Source organism: Panthera pardus, unplaced genomic scaffold (genome assembly GCF_024362965.1).
Source record: "Panthera pardus isolate Hobbes unplaced genomic scaffold, ASM2436296v1 HiC_scaffold_24, whole genome shotgun sequence".
NCBI classification, from domain to species: domain Eukaryota; kingdom Metazoa; phylum Chordata; class Mammalia; order Carnivora; family Felidae; genus Panthera; species Panthera pardus.
Genome location: NW_026526810.1, coordinates 118,383,040 through 118,391,318, shown reverse-complemented (window position 1 = coordinate 118,391,318; position 8,279 = coordinate 118,383,040).

The window sequence follows — 8,279 nt, the reverse complement described above, 5'->3', positions numbered from 1 at the left end:
TGATGGGGTAACTTTTACTTCTAACTCACTTCTTTTCTGGGGAAGACATGATCAACACTCATCCAGGCTGCTATTTAGTGACATACACTCTTACAGTCTGCAAGTTCCAAATAAGGAATAATGGCTACTTTGGTTTGTGTTTTTAAGTTAAGGACTTGGATGTGATTTAATTGTTTGTCCTTAAAGAAATAAAACTTTTCTGCGGATTAAGAAGAAAGAAAGAAGGAAAGGAGAAAGAGAAAGAAAGAAAGAAAGAAAGAAAGAAAGAAAGAAAGAAAGAAAGAAGAAAGAGAGAAAGATTACCTGAAAAAATCTACTTGTTTATATATCATGTTCACTCAAGTTCCCATGAAAGGGTCTTTGCTATCTTCAGACAAGTTAGATTTGCTAAATTCATTGTTTTCTATAAGCTATATAAACTGTTTATAAAGTCTTGTCCAGAGGCTTAATAACATGTGCTCTAATTATTATGTGACTAATGCACCTTATTAAGATTTTGGTTTTTCTGAATGTCCAGTGCTTAAAGGTGAAGAAATAACACTATATATCCCAGAAAATTGTATCTGTTATGCTCTCTTTTTAAAAATGAATAACTATCAATTAGTCTATTTTAAAGTGCAGTTCTTTGTACATCTATACTTACTTCCAATTTCATTGCTAAATGACTTGAAGTCATTATCACTTGAAGTTAAGAACTTTGAGGAATGGTGTTGTGATAGCATATTAAAAACACAACTATTATGTTAAAAATAACTCAGCTTTTCCTAAGTAACCTTAAATGTAAAACTTAAAGAAAATATATGGGTGCTTATTTTTAGTTGTTACCTATACAAGGTACATAACTTCTATCACACACGGTAATAGAATCTATGACTTTTAGTAGTGCATATGGCCATGTAAAATAGAACTAAATTTTCTAGCTTTCCTTGCAGCTAATGACTTTGTGAAAAAGATCTGAGCAAGAACTTATAAATGGAAGTGATATGTGTAATTTCTTGGTAATAACTTTACTGAAATGTGAAAGGAGGGTTACCATAACCATCCTCACTCTTTCCCACTGGATAGAATATAATATAAATCCTGGAATTCTTAAAGACAAATGGATCTTTAGACAACCTTGGAAATATAAAGCACACATGCTTCAGAGCCACAGAAGCCCAGATCCCTGACACATGAAGCCACAATGATCACTCCCACCCAGCTGCCCATCTCAAGACTTTCACAGAGAAATAAATGTCTTCCTTATTTGACGCTTTGAGTTATTATTATTTGAGGTTTGAGTCACCCCCAGCTGAATCTAATCTTACCTCATAGAGCAGTTTCCAAGGCTTAAAACTTAACTTTCCTGAGCTAGTGAAGCCATTAAATACATCATAGAAATTCAATTAAGTTACTCATTGATGATCAGTACTGCTTAATCAGAACATGCTTGGATGAATTCCCTCTGCAATATGATAAAATGGATATTCTGAGACGGAACTGTTTCTCCAAACACCAAGGTACACTCACACTCGTACCAGTTAATTTCTTATAAAATTGAAACTGACCTTCTTTGTGCCTTCACAATTTTTGCAAGGTTGTGAATATTCATGCATAAAGAATTTGTGTCTTTTTGCCTGGTAATATTGTTTATCTCTGTTACATATTATTTTTTCATTATAGAACCTAACAATCACAGTCTCTTGAAAAGTCTCTCCTGATTTCCCTAGACAGAATTTGTACCACATATTTTCATTTCCATAGTATTTTATAGCAGACTTCTATAATGGTGTTCAATACATTCTTACTATATTTGGTGTTTATGCAGTTGTCTTGTTTACTCTGCTGTAAACATCTCAAAAGAAGTGACAGTGTTCTATTTATCTGTGTTTTCAACATTTCACATAGAGCATATAGCAGACTCTAACAGCTTTCTATTGCTTTCTAACTGGTTACCACAATCTTAGGGGCTTAAAACAATACCCACTTGTTGTCTTGTACTTTTTGTGGGTCACAAATTCAGGTGGGTCTTACTAGGCTCTTTGTTTATGGTCTCACAGGCCAAAATCAAGGTGTGAGTCAGGCCAAGCTCTGACACCCAAGATCTTGGGAGGAATCTTCTTCCAAGCTCATTGAGGTTGTTGTCAGCAACGTTGCATCAGTAAGACTGATGGGTCTTCATTTTCTTGCTGCCTATCAGCAGGGAGTCACTTTGAGCTTCTATAGGTCCCCTACATATTTTGTCATGTGGGCCCCTTTTATGCACAAGCTAGCTATGATATGCAGAATCCTATGCTTTGAATCTCTCTGTCTTCCCTTTCTATCACCTGCTACAAACAAAATCTCTACATTTTAAAGGCTCGTGTAACTAAATCAGGCCTACCCAGATATCTCCCTTGTGCCATATGACTTAAAATAATCTTTGGAGTGATACTATCATTTTCATGGATTCCACTCGCACTCAAAAGGGAGGTGATTATACAGATGGAGAGGCTTTTGAGGGTTGTTCTTGCCTATCAGGTATACATAATAAATGTATCTAATAAGAAAATTATCCTTAGTATGTTGAATTTTATTAGCGTGTAGATATTTAACATATAAATGTTTCAAACTTTCTTTTAATTTTTCATTCCCAAATAGCCATAAGCACATGGGCATCATTTCATCTTATAGTATGATCAGTAATTATCACAGCCTTGGGAGTTTAGGTGACATAACATTATTAATTGGATCAAGAAAAAAGTAAAAAGAAAACAAGAGTAAGAAGAAACAAAGCTAAGAATAAAGCATATAAACTCCTATCAATTCATTTCCTAGGGCAATAAATGCTTAGTCACTGCATTTGAAAATAACCAAAGGGCTACATTTCTAGAACAATTAAGACCTCCTCCAAAGAGACCTCTGTCTTTGCCTCTATGAAGAACAGTTGGCACTTTTTCCTTAAAAGCAATAAACAAATCAACAAACAACAATGACAAAATTGTATATAAAGAAAAAATTCAAAACAGTGAATAGTGGTGGTGAATTATATAAATGAAGTATGAAAGTATGACTGGGGAAAGTAATTCGGATATGTCAAGACTATATCTGCATCAGAATGCAATGGCATCTTGCAATATAAGAGCATAACTGCTATGCTGGGTATATGTATGTCCAGAGTGGAAGAAACAAAAGCTAAGTGAACTTGGACTTCTTTGTGTTGAGGCCTATCTAATTCTCTGCTCCACACTTTCATTTCCATCTACAGTTCTGCATAGATGGACTTTTTGGCTTTGCTCTACTTTTCTGACACTCTCAGGTGTGGAATAGGTGCTATTTAAAAATAGGACTCCTCCAATCCAGAGCCTGGAACCTCTAAAGTTCCATTCCATCTCTAAAACGAAGTTCTAGTCACAATGAACCTGGTACTTGGTACTGTACTTGGTACCAAGTACCTGGTACATACTTGGTAATACCCTGGTCCAGAGCCCAGGGACCGGTTACATGTGGAAAGAACTCACCCAAGTCATCACCCCCATTCCTGATTCTATAGGATCTGTTTCCCATGTCTGCACACTGCCCACCTTGCAGGACTCTGCTGAGATGACTCAGATTCTGGTATAATCAACATTATACCTGTCCTGCCCTCTGGACATTGTGCCTGACAGTGGGTTGTCCTGCCCTTAATGACAATTTTCTGCCAATTCCAAACACCTTCCTCCTTTTATTTCAACCTCTTTTTTTGTTTGTTTGTTTTTGTTTTTTTAAATAATACTCAAGTCTCAGAATATTACACTTGCTTTTTAGGTACAAAATAGTATAGGTGATGCCACAATTCATACAATCTTTCAAGAATTTCTCCACGTAAATTCATTTATGGGATATTTGTATATAGTCTTCTCCCTCTTCCAGAAACAAAATCCTTAAAAGATGGGAGAAAAACTATCTCATGCAACAATATTAAGAATTTTACTAAGGGGCGCCTAAATGGCTCAGTCAGTTAAGCTTCTGACTCGATTTCAGCTCAGGTCATGATCTCATAAACTATGATATCGAACCCCGTGTGGGACTCCCTCTGGCAGTACGGAGCTTGCTTGAGATTCTCTTTCTTCCTCTCTCTATGCTCCTCCTCCCCATTCTCTCTCTCTTTCAAAATAAGTAAATAAACTTAAAGAATTTTAGCTAAAAAATAAGTCTATATACAATCTATACACACATATATAAAACATTGAAATGTGTACTTTAAATATCTATAAAATCCATTTACCTTACCCACAAGAGCAACTTGAATATGTGTGCTGTTTTGTAACAGAATTCCATGAAATGTGTGAATGTTGATCTTACCGATGGCCTATACTGACTCCACCAGGGTATGTAATTCCTTCCCTTCACTAACATGAATGCTACCTGAATCCTGACAGCCGATAGAACATCTCTCTGAAACACTGCCCCCTGTGCTGATTTTCTGCCACCAGCCCTTTCTTATGTTACAATCAGCTAAGGTTTTCATCTTCCAAGATTACAGGAGTCTTGCCATCATAAGCTGCAGCTCAATCAGCTTTTGCAATGTTTGCCAATTCCATGGAGAGAAGATTAACTTGTGATTTTGTACTTGCCACCATTTCCCCTCCTTTTCTGGATTGACCAGAAAGCCATTACATCTTCCCACTCAGATGCTTAGGTTGCCATCCATCCTCCAAAAGTTCCTGTGTTCACTCAACCCTTCAGTTCCTTTCCTCCCTCTGAGATTGTCTTGTACACTCACCATCTTACATATATAATGTGTATTTTCATTTTGCTTAATGTCTTCTAAGAATAGCCATGCCAAAAAAACTAAACAAAGCAAAAACAAACAGATGGCTTACAAGCCTTGATAGGTCTGGCAGGCATTGTTCCTATGTAAGCCACATATCTGATTTTTGATCTCAGTTGCTAGTGACTATAACTTGCAATCCTTTAATAGCTTTGCCACAACTTATATGGGTCAGAGGTCATGAACCACTGGTTCATGGTTTACGGTGTCCCTCTGTAAATATCCACAGTCATCACTAGAGCCTATCCTAATTATTGTAATGACTTGGAAATAAGAAGTAAAGATGCTCAGCCCTATTAGAAAAGTTTGTCTGGCATCTGGAGGAGAATATGCTTCTTGAAATCTTTCCGCCCAAGGCTCCTAATTATTTCTCACTGGAGACAGTCATTTAGAGACTTCTGTAATATTCTCCATTTTCTTTAAGTTTACATTTATTGCTAGTACTTCGATTCTCTTAGGTCACCCTTAAACAATTTTCCTGCCATAATCTTTCTAATCCATTTGAGGATTATAGGATGGCTTTCACTCACTTTAGCCACATGTAATTTCTCCTAGTTCTGTTAGTTATTGCTTTGATAACAATGTTACATCCTAATGTGTGAAAGAAGATCCCTTTAACTCAATCAAAACTTGACTGCATTTATTTTCATATTCCAAATACATTTTTTTTTTGTTTGGTCTGTAGGGGCCATTTATTTCTGAGACCAGCTAAAGAAATAAAAATTTTCTTATTTGAGTCACATCCAACTAACTAATGGGAATCCAAAGGGGACATGGAGATTTGGCTTCTCCACTTTTCATATTTAGCCTGATTAGGCAGAGTGGAAAATAACTGGCTTGAGAAATATAAAAACATGCGCGGTTGAATGGAGATATTAACTTATTTCATCCACATGGATCAGTTTCCTAGATGGGACTGAAATGAAAACATTTACCAAACAATACACTCTTATGTATGGGAACAGAAAGAATATTTATTTCTTAGGATCAGGTGTCAAAGTTCAAAAGTGCATAGAGTACTGATAAATCCATAACCTTCCATTTAGCTCAGTTGGAAAAAAATACAGAATGTTCTGAAATCAAATATGAACAGAAAAATTGAGAAACTGAGCAAAGTTTTAATAACATAAGCCTATACCGATTCAAAGAATAGAATCAGCACTTCTAGTGTATATTATGTGATGTGCTCAAGTATAAAACCTATTAAGTCATTCACTTACAAGGGCATCCTAGAGATAACTGTAAAAAAAAAAAAAAAGCAAATAACAAATACTTCATTTTATAAAAAGTATTGTTGCAAAATTAGCAATAAATCCTGAATAAAAACCCACCTTGGGTTATCAATAGTTGAAAAAGAATTTTAGTTTTCAAAAACCTACAAACTCAGCCTAACCAATATGTATAAATCATTATGTTCTTTTTCTAATTAGAAAGTATAAATCCATGAGACTTTGAAATTTAATTGAAATATTCTGGGTAAATTGGCTCAAATTTTTAAAAGCATGTTGGTAAATCTAGGGGTGCCTGGGTAGCTCAGTCAGTTAAACTTGAGTTCGAGCCCCACATCGGGTTGTCTGCTCTCAGCACAGAGCCTGCTTCCCATCCTCTGTCCCCTTCTCTCTGCCCCTTCCTTTCCCCACCTCTTTTTCAAAAGTAGATAAACACACACACACATGAAAAGTATGTTGGTCAATCTATGGGAGGGTCTATACATGTATAACACAAGCATCTTGCTTTTTCAATGTAATTTAACGAGAGTTTCTAATTTAAAAAAAATTTCAAAAATAAAAACCTGGACGTGATTAAATAAAAATTGAAAGCAACCAAACTGTATTACACAAAATTTATGTGATTAAGGTCATAATCTTTATGGATATAAGGATGTCTCTGAAACAATCTACTCTCCATTAGAACAAATTCTACCATGTCAAGAGTTTTAGTTTCTAAGCTCACATCAAATTAGAGGTAGCAAACTGAAGTGGCAATGAGGTTGTTAGAGGCAGAACCACTAAATGTAACAATGGCTAAAAAACTGAGAGTTGAAAACTGAGGGGAAGGTCAGAGAAAATAAAAAAGCAAGCTCAGAAACCTCTGCATCCAGTAGTGGCTGAAAAAGATTCTACTGTATGATACTCCCGGTCTATGATATCTATAAGTTCTGGACATAATATAAAACATACTTGCCTAGGAGGTACTGGTGAGTGAAGAAACAGACATATTCAGACAGAATCTATAACTGGAGTGTCTGATCTATAAGAAATTAGTTCCTATTTTCATGGCTTTTTATCTTGGAACCAGTCTTAGTCACTAAAATATCTGGAGCGGTATAGTACTGCAGTGTTTCTGGACGAGGGAAAAGAGAAGACTGAATCTGAGAAAACCATGGCCACTAGTCATAGAGAAGGAATACCAGAAGCTAAAGACACTGACAGAAGATTCCCAAATTCTACCTACCCACCTCTTTGGCTGGCGTCTGAATCACACATCTGTAAAACAGACTAAAAGTAGCTCCAAGACAAAAGATATGAAATGGAATAAAAACTGCCACCTAAGAAATTTGACGCACTAACCCCAGCCAATTGCCTACTAAAACAAAATAAAAGTTACACAAACTTTCTGGAATTTGAAGAAAATACTTTCCAACTCATTCAGGATTCCAGCATTACCTTGATACCAAAACAAGGGAAAGAAATTACAAGGAATGAAAAGCATAGGTGCATATCCTATATGAACATAGATGCAAAAATTCTAAACAAAATATTAATCAACTAAAACTGAAAAGGAAAATGATAATTACTGTAGATGCAAAAAAGCATCTGACCAAATCCAATGTATTTCTGATGAAAAGAATCTCAGAAACTAAGAATAAAAGAGAATGCCTTTGTCCAGATAAAAAGCCTATGCCTAACATATTTCAATCTGAATGCTTCTCTTTGAGATCAGAAACAAGTTAAGGATTTCTGCTTTCACTACTTTTATTTAACATTGTACTATAGATTCTAGTCAGTGCAATAGCACAAGAAAAAGAAATAGAAGCTTCTGAGATTATAAAGAAAAAAATAATTTGAATTTACTTGCAGATGATATAATTGACTACATAGAAAGTTTATAAGAAACTACAAAGAAGCTACTAGAAGTAACAAGCAAATTTAGCAAGGAAACAAGATAAATATACAATATCAACGGTATATCTCTAAACTAGCAGCAAATAATTGCAAAATAAGATTTTAATTTAAAAAATCAATGATTTAAAATCGCATAAATATAGCAAATACTTAGGGATTTTCTGACAAAATATATTCAAGATTTGTCCACTGAAAACTATAAAGTAGTGCTGAAAGAAACAAACCCAATAAATAGACATATCTTGTTCTTAGGTCAGGAAACTTAATTTTAGTATGATGTCAGTTCTATCCAAATTATTCTATAGAGTCAATGACAACCTCAGTCAAAACTCCAGTAAGTTCCCTCCCCCCTTTTTTTACAGAAATTAAGAAACTAAGTCTAA